Here is a 21,114-nt window from a genome sequence, read left to right as displayed (position 1 = left end):
AAAGCTTATAGTCTTGCCTGCTGTTCTCACCATAGCTATAACTGCAAACTATTACGATTTTTACACAATATTCCTAACTATAATTTTACACCATAATATTGGTGCAAAGCGCCAAATGTTCCACTTTCATGTGTCTTCACTTACTAAACGAGGAGGAGAGTTTGGGGAGGAAGCTGATGTATTTGGTCCCTTAGAATTACTCTTGGCCACCCTCTCTCCAGTCTTGCCCATCTGCCTACCTGCCCTCACACACACACACACACACACACACACACACAGTTTACAATTAACGTGTAAGCAACTTACAGTGATCAAAGGTACAAGCTTTTTCTAAGAAGTTGTGTGTATCAGGCTTTCTGCATCTCACAAACATGTGAGTAGGTTCATGGATTTAGGGCATGATGTTTCAGAGTGGGCGCAGGGGAAAACTGGGAATCTCAGCTGAGAGGACAGCTTATAGCACCTTCTATTGCCTGGTGGCAAGTATAACCACATCATACAAGACCAAGAGAGGAGAAACACTTTATTTCAACAAAATGAAAAGTATACTCTGCGTTAATATGAAGAAAAGTTTTTGACCAGGAAATATGGGACCCGGAGCTCAAGTCAGAGCATCATGCAGGAGCACGGGGCTCTCAGGGTGGCTAGCCTAGAGTCAACACACAACACATCACAGCAATCCTCGTCAAAAGAACACTTCAGTACTAATCGAAGAGTTTGGGCTGGATGATGTGCTGTTGGTGATTATTTGTCATACAAAGGAGTAAAGAGAAAAGGTAATCAAATTGAAAGGGAAGAGATTAAAGTGTCATTATATGCAAATGACATGATACTATATAAAGAAAATCCTAAAGATTTCACACAACTACTAGAACTGATCAACAAATTCAGTAAGCTGGCAGAACACAAGATTAGCATACAGAAATTGGCTGCCTTTCTTTACACTATCAATGAAATACCACAAAAGGAATGTAAATAATCCCCTTTAAAATTGCATTAAAAAAAATACTTAGGGATAAAACCTGACCAAGGAGGTGAAAGACATATCCTGAGAACTACAAAACACTAATTATGGAAACTGAAGATGATTTAAAGAAATGGAAAGATATCCCATGCTCTTGGATTGGAAGAATTAATATTGTTAAAATGGCCATACTACCCAAAGCAATCTGCAGATTTAATACAATCTCTATCAAATTACCCAAGACATTTTTTACATAACTAGGAACAAGTAATCCTAAAATTTATATGAAGCAAAGATATTTCTGACGGCTCAGCCCAACTTAACCAAGTCAACAGCTGAGGGCTTTCCCTGAGCAAAGCTAGATGCTAAATTACCCGGGGGTCAGCCATACTTTACCAAAGAAAATACATCTTGTTTTGCCATTACACATCATCGCCCCTCAAAACAAAAGACATTCACATTAGTAGGTTAATGCCCATCAATGTCTCAAGATTAATGACTTACTGAATAATACACCAAGTGTCCTCCAACAGTGTAATAACACTCTATGCCTCAGTCATGCAGTCACTTATTAATCCATTCAACAAATATCTTTCAAGTGCCCACTACACTTTGAGGCACTTGGGATACATTGCTGAACAAGGAGGGCAAAGATTTCAGCCTTTGTGGAACACGTATTTTAGCACAAGGTACACGAATCATCTCCAAAAATTTCAATAAATAAGTAAATTATATCACATGTTGGAAAGTAATCAGTGGTAACAGGCAGTAGTAAGGGAAGAAGAAAAAGACCAGAATATGAGGATCAGGAACTTCAAAGAGTGGAGACTGTAGTACAAAATCAAGTGGCCAGGGTGGGCTTCTATGAGAAGGTGATTATTTGAGCCAAGACCTAAAAAGAATGAAAAACGCTTGGTAAATGCCTTAAATCGCTAACATTTCTTCTCCTAATTCCAGGCACCCCCTTCACCGTATTTTCTGATACCAAGATCCATTGATCAGCATACTGAGTGGACAGGCACTCCTGCAGGACAGTAGCTGCGTGGCAACATGGCACAGCAGCCATGGGAACAAAATCTATGTCTCTAATCACTTTAGTATCCCAACAAGGAGCACTGTGCCTACAAAAGAGCAGGTACCCAACAAACATCCAGAGTCAACGAGCACACAGTGATTTGACAGTAACTTGTTTCTGTACTCACAGCACCCGAAATGATCCCCTAAATAAGGGTATAATTAATATTTTATGAATAAATTATCCCTCCCCCCAGCTTCATGGAGATATAACTGGCATACAACATATTACAAGTCTGGGCTTCCCTGGTGGCTCAGATGGTAAAGAAGCTTTATGATTTAATATATGTATTGTAAAATTATGAACACAAGAAGGTTAGTTAACACACTGATCACCTCACATCATTTTAATTTATGTGTGAGTGTGTGTACGTGTGTGTGTGTGTGGAGAACTTTAAATATATACTTTCTCACCAAATTTCAAATATATAATATAGTATTGTTAACTATAGTCACCAGGATGTACATTCCATCCCCATAACTTGCTCATCTTATAATTGGAAGTTTATACCTTTTGACTACTTCACCCATTTCCCCCACCAGACCACCTCTGCCAACAACCAATATATACTGTTTCTATGAGTCCAGTTTTTTTTTAGATTTTACATAAAGTGAGATCATATAGTATTTTTCTTAGATTTATTCCACTTAGCAAAATGCCCAAAAGGTTCATCCCTTTTGTCACAAATGACAAGAATTCTTTATTCTTATGGCTGAATAATATTTATATACATATATGTTTATAATGCACATATATAAATATATGCATATATACATTTACATATATACACACATATATTCTCACGTTTCCTTTTCCCATTCATCCATCAATAACTTAGGTTTCTGCATCTTGGCTATTATAGATAATGTCACACTGAACACAAGGGTGCCAATATCTCTTCAAGGTAGTTATTTCATTTCCTTTGGATATATATGCAGAGGTGCAGTTACTAGGTCATATGTGAGTTCAATTTTTATTTTCCAAGGAACCTCCATACTGCTTTCTATAGTGGCTGAACCAATTTACATTCCCACCAACAGTGCAGAAGAGCTCCTTTTTCTCCATGTTCTTGCTACCACTTATTTTTTTGATAACAGCCATTCTTGTGGTTTTGATTTGCATTTTCCTGATAATTATTGACGTTGAGCACTTCTTCATGTACCTGTTGGCCATCTGAATACTTTTTTGGGGAAAAAAAATGTCTATTCCGGTCCTTTGTAAATTTTTCAATTGCATTATTTGCTTTTTTGTTACTGAGTTCTAAGTTTCTCATATACTTTGGATACTAACCCCTTATCAGATAAGTGGTTTGCAAATATTTTCTCCCATTCCATAAGCTGCCTTTTCATTTTGTTGATTTCTTTTGTTGTTCAAAAGAAGAAAACAGGGATTTTTTTTTAGTTTGATACTGTTCTACTTACAGATTTTTGCCTTTGCCCCCTGTACTTTTCATGTCATACTCATGAAGTCATTGCCAAGATCAGTATCAAGGAACTTTTGTAAGTAAATAATACAAGCCTCCAGTTTCATTCTTTTGCACTTGAATATCCAGTTTTTCCAACGCCATTTATTGAAGAAACTATTTTTCTCCATTAAGTATTCTTGAACTATGAACTATGCTCAGTCGCTCAGTCGTGTCCGACCCTTTGCAAGTCCATGGACTGTGGCCCACCAGGTTCCTCTGTCTATGGGATTTTCCAGGCAATAATATGGGAGTGGGTTGCCATTTCCTTCTCCAGGGGATCTTCCCCATCCAGGGATCAAACCTGGCTCTCCTGCATTGCAGGTGGATTCCTTACCATCTGAGCCGCCAGGGAAGTCTGTAAGTATTCTTGAGCCCTTTGTCAAATACTACTTGTCTGTATGTGGATGGGTTTATTTCTGGGCTTGTGATTCTGCTCCTTTGGTCTGTGTGTCTGTTTTTATGCCAGTACCACAGGGTTTTGATTACTACATTTTATCAGAAGGTGTGACACTGCCAGCTTTGTTGTTCTTTCTCATGATTGCTTTGGCTATTCAGAGTCTTCTGTGGTTCTATATAAAATTTAAGATTGTTTTTTCTACTTTAAAAAAATGCCATTGGGATCTTGATAGGGATTGCATTGAGTCTATAGATGACTTTGGTATGGATATTTTAGTAATATTAATTCTTTCAGTCTGTGAGCACATAGTACATTTTATTTATTTCTTCAATTTCTTTCATCAATCTCTTATAGTTGTCAGTGTACAGATCCTTTATCTCCTTGGTTATGTTTATTTCTAAGGGTTTTATTATTTTTGATGCTATTATAAACAGGACTGCTTTCTTTCATTCTTTTTCAGATAACTTGTGTATTAGTATATAGAAATAAAACTGATCCTTGTGTGTTGATTTCATATTCTGCAACTTCATTGGATTTATTAGTTCGAGCGGTTTTGGGGGGATCTTTGGGATTTTCTACTAATATATATGATTATGTTATATGCAAGCAGAGACAATTTTATTTCTTTCTTTCCAATTTAGATGCCTTTTATTTCTTTTTCTTACCTGATTACTCTGGCTATGACTTCCATTACTATCAGACTAAGACTGGCGAAAGCAGACACCCTTGTCTTGTTATTGATCTTAGAAGAAAAGCATTCAACCTTTCACCATTGAGTATGGTGTTAGCTGTGGGTTTGTCATATCAGCCTTTATTACCTTGAGCTACATTCCTTCTATACCCAATTTGCTCAGAGTTTTTTTTATCATGAATGGACATTGAATTTCATCCAATGTGTTTCCTGCATTGATTGAAATGATATGATTTTATCTTTCATTCAAGTAATGTGATATATGACATTGCACATATTGAAATGCATATACTGAACCAAACTTGCATTCCACAGATAAATCCCATTTGATCACACTCTATGATACTTTTACTGTGTTGCTTAATTTGGTCTGCTAGTATCTTGTTGACAATTTTTGCACTGATATTCATCAGAGATACTGGCCTATAGCATTCTTTTCTTGTTGGAAGAAGATCTTATCTGACTTTGTTGGCCTTGCAAAACGAGTTTGGAGATATTCCCTTCTTTTCACTTTTTTGTTAAAGTTTGAGGAGGATTGCCATTGATTCTTCTCTAAAGGTTTGGTATAGTTCACCATGACACCATCTAGTCATGGGTTTTCTTTGTTAGAAACTTTATGATTACTGGCTCAATCTTTTGTTTTTGGTCTGTTCAAAGTTTCTATTTTTCATGATTCAGTCTTGATAAGTTGTATGTTTCTAGCAACTTTTTTCTTCTAGGTCAGGCAAACTGTTGGTATATAACTATTCATAATAGTCTCATGATCTTTTGTATTTCTGTGACATCCATTGTAATTCTCTTTTTCATTTATAATTTCACTGATTTGGGTCCTTTTTTTTCTTGGTTATTTTAAGGTCTTATGCTTTATCTTCTGAAACAACTTAGTTTCATTAATATTTTCTATTGTTTTCCCGTTCTCTATTTCATCCATTGCTGCTTTCATCTATTATTTCATTCCCTCTGGTAACTTTGAGCTTACCTTGTTCTTTCTTTGGTTCTTGAGGTATAAAGTTAGGTTGTCTAAGATCTCTCTTTTTTTTTTGAAGGATACATTTACTGTTATAAAATTCCATCTTAGAACTGACTTTGATGCATCCCATTAATTTTGATACACTGCGTTCCCATTTTCATTTGTCTCAAGATAATTTGCAGTTCCCTTCTCTTCTTGATCCATCGGTTGTTCACAAGTGTGCTGTTTTGTTCCCACATATCCGTGGATTTCTCAGCTTTCCCTTGCTATTCAAGTTTCACACTACTGTGCTCAGAGTACACACTTGATACAATTTCTACCATCTCAAATTTGTTGAGACTCGCTTTACGATCTAACACATGATCTCATCTAGAAAATGTTCCACGTGCACTTAATGTGTTTCTTCTCCGGTTGGATGGAATGTTCTGCATATGTCTATTAAGTCATTTGGTCTACAGTATTGTTCAAATCTGCTTTTCCCTATTGGTTCTCTGTCAGGATTATCTATCCATACTTAAGAATGAGGCATTCAAGCCCACAACTATTATTTCATTGCTGTTTATTTCTCCTTTTAGTTGTTAGTGTTTGCTTTACACATTTGAGTGTTCCACTGTTGGCTACATAAATATTTACAATTGTTATACCTTCTTAATGAACTGACTTCTTTCTTATATAACTACATTCCTTGTCGTTTTTGACCAGTTTTTGCTTGAAGTCTATATTGTTTGCTGTATGTATAACTAACCCTGCTTTCTTCTGGCTACCTCTTGTTTGAAATAACTTCTTCCATCCCTTGACTCTCAGCTTATGAGCAACATATCATTGGATCTATGTTTTCTATCCACTAAGCCATTTTTTTAATTGGAAAAGTTAATCCATTTATGTTTATGGTAATTACTGATAGATAAGGACCTACTATTATCGTTTTGTTCATTATTTTATGGCTATTCTCAAGTTCTTTGGTTCCTTGCTTCTTCTCTTGCTACCTTGCTCTGTGATTTGATGACTTTTGTGGCAGTATGATTTGATTCCTCTGTTAATCTTTTGTGTATCTGCTACACAAAAGATCTTTCTGGTTACCACATGTCTTATATAAAATATATTTATAAAAATAACATCATGGACTGTAGCCTACTATACTCCTCTGTCCATGGGATTTCCCAGGCAAGAGTACTGGAGTGGGTTGCCATTTCCTTCTCCAGAGGATCTTCCTGACCCAGGGATCGAACCCAGGTCTCCCGCACTGTAGGCAGCTACTTTACCATCTGAGCCACCAGTTAAGTCCTCTTAGAACTGAAAGGAAATGAAAGATCCTCTGCTTGCAACAAAGAGGCAATAAACCTAGAACAGAAGTGATACTTTCAAGACTACAGTCCACCTCTCCTAAGTACTCATCATATGACTCTTTACTCTTCAGAGACAAGACAACACGGTAGAGTATCTCAGAGGATGGCAGTTCTCTTTATCCCTCCAACATGGCCCTGTTGGTTGTTCTCTGTCTCCCCATGTGTATAACCTTGGTTCCTCAATAACCACTACTTATTTTCCACTTTGGGCTGAGTCCTACTATTTTTAACTTTTTCCTTACTCCTCCAGGTTCATATCATCTAAGCAAACCAAATATAGCATTTGACACAAGGGGGAAAGCAGAAGACAACTGAATACCCCATAGACAGTCAAAAGAAGAAGCAGCTTGCTGTCTTGGACTTATCAACTAACATATAAATCCAGAAACCCTCTCCTTTGTGTCTCTTGGACACACCAAAGATCAGAGTCAGCTCCAGACAAAGCTAAGAATCCTAAAGGGAAAGCATTTGAGAAGTCTCCTTCTTGAAAATTCCTATTTCCCAGAAGAATGTTGACAAGGAAAGTCCATTTCTGCACCTTCCTTAGGCCTCATGATCCATCAGCTACTTTGGAATGACAAATCCAGTGGTATACAGAAAGCTCTGGTTATCTCCAACATCCTATCCTCCCCCACTCACCACCACCCTCCTTAAAGACAAAGAACATTATAAGATGAGTCTGTTTCTTGAAGGAAAATTGCTTCCCTCCTCCTTAATAACTCCTCAAGAAAGAACTTTCCTCCCACTTCCTTTTCTTTCTAGCAAAAGCAAAAATAACTAAACTTCAAGGTAAGAAACTAACACATGATCCTTCATTCTGCCTCAGTCATGGGCATCTAAATAAGAAAGTCCCTTAAATTAAAAACAAATAAATAAGAAAGCCCCACTAATTTTTGTCCACTCTGTATATGAAAACAAAGTCAAACTGTAGCACCAAAATAGAAAGGCTAAGTGAGCTTGCCCATGAAGTTAGGGCAAGGAGATGAATAACATGTTTATAGGATGGGAACAGTTTACCTGATGATGACAGATAAGCATGAAAAGTATGACAGTGACAAATGTGAAACATACAAACTCCTTCTTAAGAAAGTTCTCACTCAGCAAGAGAAAATTACACAAACTTGCTGGCCTTTCTTGGATGGTAAGACATGGGAATCAACTCATAATAATTGTAATAATAATAACAATAATGACAGCTACCAATTATTAAGGGCTTACCATTGTGCTAAGTACGTCCCATGCATGTTCTCTTCGAAGTTGGGAATTTGGCAGTGGCCTGGGCATGGCTGTCATAATTACTCATGGGGCATCAGCAGTTCATCAAAGCATAGACCAAGTATTCATTCTGATCCATTCCCAAGAGACTCTTACACATGTTAAAATTTGAGACCACTGGATCATTAACACTGGTCCAAATCTAAGGTGATCTTTGTGCCTGTAATTCAGGAAGCATGGATTTGCCTTTAGATTGGGAGCCATGAAGCAGTCTTCCAGTGCATGTCCACCACTGACAGCAAGGCTCCTAAGCCTGAGCTAGAGGAGGCCGCTTCCCTGAGCCGGCTTCTGCCTTCCTTAGGCTGTGCCTTCCCCCCATGGGATACAAGGCCTAGGAACATTTTGGAGTATATCGTCTACTTTCTAAGATGCATTTTGGGTATCCAGAATTCTGCCACTCTCTGCCCAGACGACCCAGAGCTCACTTCTATAGCTGCACATCCCTGATCCATCCTGCAAAAGTAAACCAGTGTCCAACCTTAACATGAGAGATGGTTCTTTATGACGAGCTGAGAATGGACATGTAGGAATTTCCAGACACAGATGCAATAGGCTCCTTTTAGGACAAGACAGCTAGGGGTACACAAGAAGGGGAACAGGCAGTGGACCCAGGGTAGGCTGTGTTCATGCTGCCATGTTCCAGCTTAAAACCCCAAAGAGGTGAAGAATTCTAAACTGAAATCTGGAATTTCAAGTCATTAATTAAAACATGTTTTTCATGACAAGAAGATATAACATAATTAGATATATGGTATGCAGCCTTCCACTTGCACTCAACCAAGAATCTGTAAATGTTAGGAATAAATTTGACCATTGCCTCGCGTTTCTCATCGCGGTTAAGACTCCACGCTGTTTCATGCTTCCTCTTCAACACAGGCGTGCCTCCCTTTAAGCAAACCCAATAGTTGGGTGTCCAGATTTATATAAAAAGACACTTTTATACCAAAGACACTTGAGAGTAGGTGCCCCATTTACTAAAGGATCCCATTATTCAGCAAACTCCCTTGATGCATTTGGTTGAACCAACTGATAAAAATTCATTATTACTGTTGCTTAGTTGCTACATCATGTCCAACTCTTTTGAGACCCTGTAGACTACAGCCCTCCAGGTTCCTATGTCCATGGGATTTCCCAGGCAAGATTATTGAAATGGGTTGCCATTTCCTTCTCCAGGGGATCTTCCCAATCTAGGGATCAAACCTGTGTCTCACTCAGTAGGTGGATTCTTCACCTCTGAGCCACCAGGAAAGCCACACACACAAAATCTCACAAACTCATCTCTTTGTGTGTGAAGTGGTTAGAGAAAAGGACACTAAAGGTTTTCCCCTTTATTATTAAAGTTCACAGATAATATTTAACCTAAAAAAATTAGAAAAAGGAGATAAACAAAAGGAATGGTATAAAAATCATCTTTTCTAGAACTTGACAAAATGAGCACTGTGGGCATGCAGCAGTATTTGTACTTCAGGGTTTTTTAAATGCCATTATGTACACATGAAAACACAGAGATATAGGTGGTTAATTTTATAAGAATTATGTCATTCCATGGCTATAAGCAATTATTTGGTACCACCCACACGCCAGGCACTGGGAAGTCCAAGGTGAGTAAGACATGATTTCTGCCCTTTTAGACAAAGCTTGTGCTATGGCTGAAGAGAACAGTGTATAAACCAATAATTACATTACAGTATGAAATATGCTTTTGGGGATTGCCAGGTGGCTCAGTGATAAAGAATCTGCCTGCCAATGCAGAAATTGCAGGCGACATGAGTTTGATCCCTAGGTCAGCAAGATCCCCTGGAGTAGGAAACGGCAACGCGCTCCAATATTCATCCTGGGAAATCCCATGGACAGCGGAGGCTGGCAGGCTACAGTCCAGGGGTTGCAAAGAGGCAGACACAACTAAGCAAGTGACCGTGGTAGCATGCATGAAAGATACTTTGCCAGAAATCTATAGGAAGGACTAGAGAGGACCCCATAGACAGTCCAGAAAAGGGAATGACTCTTTCTGCCTAGAGAGTAACTTCCCGGTTTTGACAGCACTAATATTCAGACTCTGGGCTTCCGATTCTCACTCAACAAATATTTACTGAGAAATTACTGTGGGCCAAGCACTATTTTAAGAACTGGATACAGTGATGACCAAGACAAAGCTCTACCCTCATGAAGCTTACATAAGCCAACAAATTTGCAAGAAAAAATTTAAATTACATACATTCCCCTTGATATATATATAGTAGGTGTTCAATAAATGGTTGTTGAATGAATAAAGAAATAAAAATCCATGCTAGCCCACCAGTCTGTACTTTCATTTCAAAGGCAGCTGTTGTCCTTGAAGTTACCAGAGTAGACAGTTTTGAAGTTTCAATACACAACCGGGTATGTCTGCTCTGTTTCACTTAAAAATATGAATCCAATAGGCTTAATCCAAAATCTCTAGCTCTGAATTGGGTTACCATGTGTTGTATTTGATTTGTATTTCCATCAGTATCAACCCAAGCATCCTCATATAGACACCAGAAATGTACATGATTTATAGCAAGTCAGTCAAGGCAAAGCCTATAGCTTCCCTTCACATTTTGACGTTATCAGATTACTTCAGAAGCTGGCAGCAGCTACCATAAGTAACAAGCTGTCAGTGTAAATAAATCACTCTCTCAGAAATAACTGCTAAAAAGTATAGATTAGTATGAGCAGAGGTGGGCTTGGACATTTTTTTCTTCCACTTTCCCCTTCCCAACAAGTCTCCCATATATTTAATTTTATATATAAAAAAAATGAATTCATTTTCTTTCTTTAAAAAAAAAAGGTTCCAGCTTAAGATCTATGTAAGAACCTCAAGTCTCAAAAGGAAGGTTTTCAGCTCTGGTGTATAAATCATAAGGCAATCAATCTGCAATCACCTAGAGATGCCCAAGGTATAGGGAACAACTAGTAAGTTCTGTGAAGAGCAACCCATGCCAAGCCAATTTAATTTCCTTCTATGATGGAGTGACATGCTGAGGAGATAAGAGAGAAGCAATAGATAGCAATTCACCTGGACTACAGCAGGATTCTGCCTGGTCCCAATCGGATGCATTTATGATGAGCTGGAAAAAACTCACCTTCAGTTCAGTTCAGTTCAGTTCAGTTCAGTCGATCAGTCGTGTCCAACTCTTTGCAACCCCATGAATCGCAGCATGCCAGGCCTCCCTGTGCATCACCAATACCCGGAGTTCACTCAGACTCACGTCCATCGAGTCAGTGATGCCATCCAGCCATCTCATCCTCTGTCGTCCCCTTCTCCTTCTGCCTCCAATCCCTCCCAGCATCAGAGTCTTTTCCAATGAGTCAACTCTTCACATGAGGTGGCCAAAGTATTGGAGTTTCAGCTTTAGCATCATTCCTTCCAAAGAAATCCCAGGGCTGATCTCCTTCAGAATGGACTGGTTGGATCTCTTTGCAGTCCAAGGGACTCTCAAGAGTCTTCTCCAACACCACAGTTCAAAAGCATCAACTCTTCGGCGCTCAGCTTTCTTCACAGTCCAACTCTCACATCCATACATGACCACAGGAAAAACCATAGCCTTGACTAGCTGGATCTTTGTTGGCAAAGTAATGTCTCTGCTATTCAATATGCTATGTAGGTTGGACATAACTTTCTTTCCAAGGAGTAAGCGTCTTTTAATTTCATGGCTGTAGTCACCATCTGCAGTGATGTTGGAGCCCAGAAAAATAAAGTCTGACACTGATTCCACTGTTTCCCCATCTATTTGCCATGAAGTGATGGGACCAGATGCCATGATCTTCGTTTTCTGAATGTTGAGCTTTAAGCAAACTTTTTCACTCGCCTCTTTCACTTTCATCAAGAGGCTTTTTAGTTCCTCTTCACTTTCTGCCATAAGGATGGTGTCATCTGCATATCTGAGGTTATTGATATTTCTCCTGGCAATCTTGATTCCAGCCTGTGTTTCTTCCAGTCCAGCACTTCTCATGATGTACTCTGCATATAAGTTAAATAAGTAGGGTGACAATATACAGCCTTGACATACTCCTTTCCCGATTTGGAACCAGTCTGTTGTTCCATGTCCAGTTCTAACTGTTGCTTCTGACCTGCATACAGATTTCTCAAAAGGCAAGTCAGGTGGTCTGGTATTCCCATCTCTTTCAGAATTTCCCACAGTTTATTGTGATCTGCACAGTCAAAGGCTTTGGCATAGTCAATAAAGCAGAAATAGGTGTTTTTCTGGAACTCTCTTGCTTTTTCCATGATCCAGCGGATGTTGGCAATTTGATCTCTGGTTCCTCTGCCTTTTCTAGAACCAGCTTGAACATCAGGAAGTTCACGGTTCACATATTGCTGAAGCCTGGCTTGGAGAATTTTGAGCATTACTTTACTAGTGTGTGAGATGAGTGCAATTGTGTGGTAGTTTGAGCATTCTTTGGCATTGCCTTTCTTTGGGATAGGGATGAAAACTGACCTTTTCCAGTCCTGTGGCCACTGCTGAGTTTTCCAAATTTGCTGGCATATTGAGTGCAGCACTTTCACAGCATCATCTTTCAGGATTTGAAATTTGAAATAGGAACCTAGAATGTCAGGTCCATGAATCAAGGCAGATTGGAAGTGGTCAAACAAGAGATGGCAAGAGTGAATGTCGACATCCTAGGAATCAGCGAACTCAAATGGACTGGAATGGGTGAATTTAAGTCATATGACCATTATATCTACTACTGTGGACAGGAATCCCTCAGAAGAAATGGAGTAGCCATCAATGGTCAACAAAAGAGTCCATAATGCAGTACTTGGATGCAATCTCAAAAACAACAGAATGATCTCTGTTCATTTCCAAGGCAAACCATTCAATATCACAGTAATCCAAGTCTGTACCCCAACCAGTAATGCTGAAGAAGCTGAAGTTGAACGGTTCTATGAAGACCTACAAGACCTCTTAGAACTAACACCCCAAAAAGATGTCCTTTTCATTATAGGGGACTGGAATGCAAAAGTAGGAAGTCAAGAAACACCTGGAGTAACAGGCAAATTTGGCCTTGGAATACAGAATGAAGCAGGGCAAAGACTAATAGAGTTTTGCCAAGACAATGCACTGGTCATAGCAAACACCCTCTTCCAACAACACAAGAGAAGACTCTACACATGGACATCACCAGATGGTCAACACCAAAATCAGATTGATTATATTCTTTGCAGCCAAAGATGGAGAAGCTCTATACAGTCAACAAAAAACAAGACCAGGAGCTGACTGTGCTCAGATCATGAACTCCTTATTACCAAATTCAGACTGAAATTGAAGAAAATAGGGAAAACCACTAGACCATTCAGTATGACCTAAATCAAATCCCTTATGATTATACAGTGGAAGTGAGAAATAGATTTACAGGCCTAGATCTGAAAGAGTGCCTGATGAACTATGGACTAAGGTTCGTGACATTGTACAGGAGACAGGGATCAAGACCATCCCCATGGAAAAGAAATGCAAAAAAGCAAAATACCTGTCTGGGGAGGCCTTACAAAGAGCTGTGAAAAGAAGAGAAGCGAAAAGCAAAACTCACTTTAGTAGTACTCAAAGGGCTATAGCAGCTCACCTAGAATCAGATGTTCAATGTCCATACTACACGGGGTGGGGTGGGACAAGTCACGGCCAGCCTAAAGGGCTGAGTGGTGGGGCCATGACCACTGTGCATCTGCTAATGAGTCAATGCTGGGAGGAGCAGCACATAATTGTCTTTGTAGACACCAAATAGGGAGGCATAAACAGAGCTCGAAGAGTTCACAAGACAGTTTCTAGAAAGGTCCTACAAGATCAATCTTACTTTGAGTAAGAGAGAGACAGTGCTCTACGGAACAGCTTGAGTTCTTATCACCTCAAATAAGAAAATGTCTAGGTCATTAAGTTCAGTCACTGGGGACTTTCCTGTGGTCCAGTGGTTAAGACTCTATGCTTCCACTGCAGGGAACTTTGATCTCTGCAGGGAGGACGAGGATCCCACATGCTCTGTGGTGCAGCCAAAAATAAATTCAGTGACTGTGCCAGGAAGCTGGCGCCATGGTGGCTTTCAGGTAGAATATGAAAGGAAATTTTTAGCGATGCATTATGAGAAAGTGAGGATGGCACTGCAAGGGGTTAAAAGCAGACAGATGCACAAGACTGGGGGTTTCATCCCATCACTTTATTTGTCATAGGCCAATCTACAGTGTCTTGTCCTTGTTCAGTCACGACATGTCACCAGAGATGCCAGAGGGCCCACAGAAGTTAACACTCCCTGTGCACAAGAACCCCCTCCCACCCTCAATTTTAATGACTTGGCTTCTCTGCCTGCCCCTCCCACTCCAGCAAAAACACAACACTTTATGTCCCTGTGACTACATTTAAACTGCTTGAGTAATTCTAGTATCCATACCAGGAGCTCTCATTACAGTACCTCGACCACTGGATAAAACTCCTGAGAGGATACTGAAGGATAAACCTGGGGACCTGATGACAAGTCTGTCTCATCTGGGGACCATGCCCTCCTTTGACAGAGAAACAACAAATGAACCTTCCTTCTGACTTCAACAGACACACGGACCAACCTGGCTTTCATGAGTTGACTAATGAAATTTAAACATATTCACTCATTCATTAACTCATTCAAAAATGATCTGCTCACCTACTATCTATGTGCCTGAGTCTTTGCTAACTCTGCTCCCTTTACTGGAGCTTACTGTTTAGAAAGAAAGACAAGTACATGAGTTGTTAAAATATAATCAATGTTATAGGGCTTCCCAGGTGGCTCAGTGGTAAAGAAACTCCCTGTCAACACAGGAGATATGGGTTTGATCTCTGGGTCAGGAAGATCCCCTGGAGAAGGAAATGGCAATCCACCGCAGTATTCTTGCCTGGGAAATCCCATGGACAGATGAGCCTGGTAGGCTATGGGGTCGCAAAAGAGTCAGACACAACTTAGCAACTAAACAACAATAATCAATGTTATGATGGAGGAATAGAGAAGCCAAAGGGAACAAAGAACCAGACGTAATGGGGGAAACCAGGAAAGCCTTCCCAGAGGAAAGGACATTTTAGCTTAGACCTCGAGGGTGATCAAGAGGAGTTACCTAGAGAAAGCAACAGATACAGAGGCCCAGAGGTGAGAAGGTAGAAGGGACTTAGACACACAGAGAGGGGCTCAGCATGGTTGACGTCCAAGGATGGAGAAACTGGTGAGACCACCACCACCCTGGCCTCACAAATCCATAGACCTACTTCTCCATCTACCCTAAATATACACTTCACCCCCAGCAGCCACTATCTCATCATCCCTTTCTCCACACATGCTTAAAGCATCCCAGTCCTAGAAGCAAAGCCACTCATTTGCAGGTTGTATCACCTGACACTCTTTTTCTAAGGCTCTGATAGAGTTTCTGGGTTTGTACCACAATACCCATTCCCCGGGCCACCCTGACCTGTCCCTTAACTTAGCCTTTTTTGTAAACTGGTGTTCACCCTTCATTCAAGTTTCAGATTCATCTTCTCTGCCCTTCTTGAGGACATGGACCCTGTTTTCCAGTTTCCACTTTCTCTGTATCAGCATCGTAAACACACACACACACACACACAGTACTGATCCAAGTACAGAAAGAACTAGGCACATAATATATGTTCAAAGGTACTTGAGACTTTTTTTTAACAACAGTGGTAATTTCTTATGAAAGACTAGATATACTCCCTACTACTTTTCAGAGTGATGGATCTCTTCAATGGCAGCAAGAGAAGTTGTGCCTTTAGGGGGAAGACTGTGCAGTTTGGTGCCGTGGAAAATAGCGCAGGCTTTGGAGTCGGTTTCGCTCATTGTTGGATGTGTTCCTCTGGCCAGTCATTTCATCTCTCTAAACCTCAGTTGCCTCATCTGTGAAATTGGGATCATAACATCCTCAAAAGGTTATTATGAAAATTTAATGAAATAATGCATGTTATTGTCTGGCTTATAGCAGACATTCAAAAAATATGTTTGCTTTCCCTTTTCTCTCTTATTAAGGGAAAAAGAAATCAAAGATGGCCTTACTGCAAATTTGAGTCTAATGTTTTCCCCCAAAACAGATAACTCCATGAAACAAAACCATCTATGAAGCAGAATGAAATGTAAGACATAGCTTCTAACAGATATTTGCATTTTTAGTGGAGACAGGTATACAACAATAAAATTAAATTAGAAGAGCTTTACACCATCACTAGAAATGTCCTTTTTCAATTCCACAAAATAAAAACAGAAAAGAAATTAACCGAGAGAAACAGAAACACCCACAGATTATCATCGTCTCTCGTTATGTAAAACAACACGCTAAAATAACATTTGAAGTTGTTTTTTGGTTTTTTTGTTTTGTTTTTGTATTGTCACGTTAAAGACTATGCGTGCTGTTAAAATACACAATTGTAACATAAACATGGTGTGGACATATAATACACATTTTAAAAGGGAAAATAAAAGCAAGCTATAACCATATGCATGTCTTACTGCAAATAAAGCCTGTGACCTTTCCAAATGAAGGCAAGAATGTATCTCCTCCTGAATCTCCAATATGAGACTCTAACACTCCTATTTCTCCAAGTAGATATTTGGCTTTCAACTTTAAGGCTGGTGAGGAAGCACCTTCATATTTCCTATTTGTCTTTCGTGGTCAGCTGAGCTCAGCTACCCAAACACACTCGCAGGCGCTCAGAGGACAGATTTGTCGTGCTGACCTTTCCTATCTCCTCTGGCTTTTTATCTGATGGAGATTCCATCCCACAAAAACATGACCACAGAGTCAGCACAGGGAGAAATCGGGTAAAGGATGACAAAGATACATACCAGAGAAGCAAGTAGAACCTGAACGCAGGGGACGTTTCAGAGAATCATTCAAGGGAGGAAAGCTAGTGGAGAGCTGGTGCAGCAGACAATCGCAGTGCCAGATTAGCCAGCCTTTACCAGAATGCCAAAGATCAAAGCAGTTTGTAAGGTGGTTCTTACACCTCCTTACATGCTGGCCACATGCTGGCCTCTGTGTGGACTAGAACCCTGGGTGATCCAACCCTGAGAAAACCAGCAGAACAAAAATATCCTCCATGTCTGAAAGTAACTACAGCTCTGAATGAAGAATGACTATAAGTGGATCAGGTACCTGTCACTGGCTCCCCAGCTTGTGGGTTGCAGGAGGTGAGGGGGGGCAGTTACTGATGTTGACTCAAAAACCCTAGAACACAGCAAGCAAGATGTCTCCTGTTCCACTGCAGGCTTATCAAACAGGGCTGCACAAGCATTCATTCTGTGAAACCCCATGGTTTTCCAAAGCAGGGCTAAGGAGCTACACTGGTCATATTTAAATCACTCCAGAAACCTCTGTATCAGGAGGTATCACTGTGTTTTCCCTCCATGTGAGATGAGAGCTTCCCTCCCAGTAGGGGCCTTGGGTCATGAGAAATGAGTTTTTTTTTTTTTTTGCCTTTTGCCGGTAAAAAATCTTCAGACCTGCTGTAAGAACTACTCAGGCATAACAAGTTACAGCCCAGCGGGAGCACCGATTAGCTGGGTTCCATAACCATCAAGTCAACAATCATCTCCCTCCATGCCCTTTCTGCAGGTGGGTGACCAAGGAACACGAAGGAAGTCAGCAACAGTTCAGCCAAAATTAGGTTGAAGAGCGCTATGCGTAAACATGGATGCTCCAGCTTGTCCGTAACTATACTCCTGGGACCCCAGACCTTCAGAACAATCCATTACGCCCACTCACCGACAACCCCCCTGCAACTCTTTTCCTTCTCCGTATGTATTCTCCCACTGTAACTGCATTCGTGCTTACTCTAAGGGCCTCCCTACTCGCGAGGCCCCTCCTGTTTTCACCTGCGCTTGCTGCCCATGGGTCACCCTTTGTACCAAAGCGAGGATGACTAACTCTCCCTCCACAGTAAAGGTGATGCTTGCAGTAATGTTGACTGATTGCACTAAACTTCTTACACTTTCTTTACAGTCCGCCTGGAGATGTTAGTCACACATTGGAAAAGCAATTCCCCAGAGCATAGGGCCACCAGGCAGGAAAAACATACACATTTTTTTTCAACTTACAGAGGGAGAAACAGTCAACCGAGGACCACTGATTCAACATCTCTATTCCAAGAGTCCAGAAATATCCTCTAAGTTTCACTAAAATAAAAAGAGCTTTAGGGACTTCCTTGATGGTCCCGTGGTTAAGAATCCACCTGCCAATGCAGGGGACATGGGTTTGATTCCTTCTCCAGGGAGATTCCACATGCTACAGGGCAATTAAGTCCACATGCCGCGACTACTGAAGCCCGTGCACCCTGGAGCCCATGCCTGGCAACAAGGGGGGCCACGGCAATGAGAAGCTGGTGTGCTGCAACAAAGAGCAGCCCCCACTCAACGCAACTAGAGAAAGCCCGGGTACAGCAACAGAGATCCAGCACAGTCAAAAATAAAAATAAATTCATTTTTTAACTATAAAAAAGAGCTTTAATAATCAAGTAAAAACCCTCCCACCCAGTCAAACAAGAAGGGTAGGTCAAGTCCTTAGAAATAGCTACTAAGATTATCATCCTATTTATTTTTCTAGTCATGTCTGATTCTTTGCTACCCCGTGGACTGTAGCCCACCAGGCTCCTCGGTCCACGGAATTCTCCAGGCAAGAATACTGGAGTGGGTCGCCATTTCCTTCTCCAGGGGATCTTCCCAACCCAGGAATCGAACCCAGGTCTCCTGCATTATAGGCAGACACTTTACCATCTGAGCTACCAGGGAAGCCCAAGATCAAGTTAAAAAACCAAAAAGATGGTTTATCTCTTAGATTCTAACAGGAAGGGCTGAATTCAAACTGACCCTTAGGAAAAGCCATCACGTCCTCTGGGAGCAGCAGGTATGAGGCCTAATGGCCTGTCATAATGAAGGGCCAGTCCCTGATGCGGAAACTAACACCACCATGTGACACAGAGGGATTCATACCACCCCTTCTCAAAAATGGTGGGCAAAGTTTGATGGTTCTTAAAATCATATATCATAAATCCATCACTGAAGATAGTGAGTGATTTATCCTCATGCCCATTCACTCCCGCGGTGTGAGACCGTGTTATGGAAACCCTTGCGATGGAGGGGACAAAGACAAGGAGGGGCCGTTCCTGCTGCTGAGCCTTTCTCTGCAAACCGACCACTCCTATAAGTCCCGTTTCAATCCAGGAGTGCTCGGCTCGGGAAATAAGCAGCAAATCACAGGAACTAAAAAGAACGAACATACAAGTGACACCAGCCTTCAGGAGAAACACACCTGGCTTCTTCCAGTGCCCAAAAGCCAGGTGAAAATGGAAAAGCCCTATTAAATATTTAGGACACGGAGCCACACAGCTCTGTACATCTCCACATGCAGTAGCACCTGCAAACAAAACCAACTTTTTTTAGTACTCATCCAACGTGATTTATGAAGAAAGTTTTTTTTTTAAGTTCATCAAATATGCTGTATGCTGTGTCCCTGAATTTCTGTAGCACATGGGTAGCTTTTGCAATCTTTTTTTTTTTTTAAGAAAACTGCTTATTCTATATTGGAGAATATAAAAGTTAAACAATCTATTTTGACATGGCCTTGGGTTCTGCTCGGAAATGGGCCTCTACAGATGGATGCAGTCAAGCAAAACACGCTCAGGAGCAAATTCTAGCTGAGTCACAGGGCTGAGAGTGCCTCATACTCATCCATCCTGTGGTTCCGTTTCCTAAAACCAGCAGTACAAAAGGGGCGAGAGTCCCCTACTCCACAACTACTCCAGATAGACTTCCCAGTGGCTAGGGACAACACTAAGAACCTCTTAACCCCAGACAGAGATTCTTAGGTGAGAGGAACATAATCCCCAACTTAGAGATGGGGCAACTGAGGTCCAAAGTGAATAAGGTTATAAGACCTGGCAAGACAAAGGTCTCGCCCGGGCGGTGGGGGGTGGGTGGGACGCAGATGGTGAATTTCAACAACAACCCAGACCACTCACCTCCAAACGCCACGTTCTCTCCACTGCACCATGCTATTGTTTAAGTCAAAGAAACTATCAATATTTCTCAGGCTGCAGAGCTGCAGATATAAATCTCTCCTCCCATGCCTTAGATAAATTTTAAAACGAAGAGAGTAAATGGCAATGCAAATACTACTATTAGCTATTTATTATGTTGCAAAGCTTGAAAACAGTCAGGAAAATGGAAAAGTTACTTTTCTCCCTACACAAATTTGTTAATGGGTGGCATAATGGGGAGCCCTGTTTGCTGGCACTCTGTGAAACGTCTACAAATTGCTTCTGCAAAGCATTATAGGTTGTCAGACTAATGTAGTTGAAGATAATTTGGCCTTTCAGTGAATTGAACCTCACAGCACGATTATACTCCACAACCAAGTAGAGTGTCACAATTATTCTTTCATGCTGAATTACCATATAATGTCATGAGTCTACCTGTCATAAGTCCTGTAGCCTGGTTTGAATTTTTTCCCTAAATCCATGGTTCATGGCAAAAAAAAATAATAATATTTTTTGCTTCTAATGGAAATCTGATTGTTTTTATCAACAATAAATTTCATAGCAAATCAAAGGATATGCTTGGACAAACAATCCGATACTCAAGGTTAAAAAACACACAAATAATAAATTGCTGGTGTGTCATGTTCAATTTTTACTATGGCATTACACTGCAATAACCATAACAGGATCTAAATTGTTGTCAGAACATTAAACAAACCCCCATACTTCACAAAGGCATCCTGTCTGAGTAATTCATACAACGGAAACGACTATCAAATTTTCCACTGTCCCACCGCTACACCATACATCAGTGCAATTTTATGTATTTGGACAATTCGTTGAATAAATTACTTCCATCCTGCCTGCTCTTGCCACTTCTGCTAAGAGTCATATCAGTTTTAATTGTCTTTCTGTCT

General features: G+C 40.5%; 1 protein-coding gene and 1 non-coding gene across 2 annotated transcripts in view; both read right to left on the bottom strand.

Moving 5' to 3' along the window:
* The window catches only part of LRMDA (leucine rich melanocyte differentiation associated), a 1,201,191-nt gene that overhangs the window by 873,697 nt on the left and 306,380 nt on the right, over positions 1-21,114 (bottom strand). The gene's annotated exons all lie outside the window — the stretch shown is intronic.
* On the bottom strand, positions 18,879-18,950 carry TRNAY-AUA (transfer RNA tyrosine (anticodon AUA)). The gene has a single exon. It is a non-coding gene; the product is annotated as a tRNA-Tyr (tRNA).

This window comes from Bos indicus, chromosome 28, assembly GCF_029378745.1.
Source record: "Bos indicus isolate NIAB-ARS_2022 breed Sahiwal x Tharparkar chromosome 28, NIAB-ARS_B.indTharparkar_mat_pri_1.0, whole genome shotgun sequence".
Lineage (NCBI taxonomy): Eukaryota > Metazoa > Chordata > Mammalia > Artiodactyla > Bovidae > Bos > Bos indicus.
The sequence above is the reverse complement of the archived record's forward strand: the minus strand, read 5'-3'. Positions and strand labels throughout refer to the sequence as shown.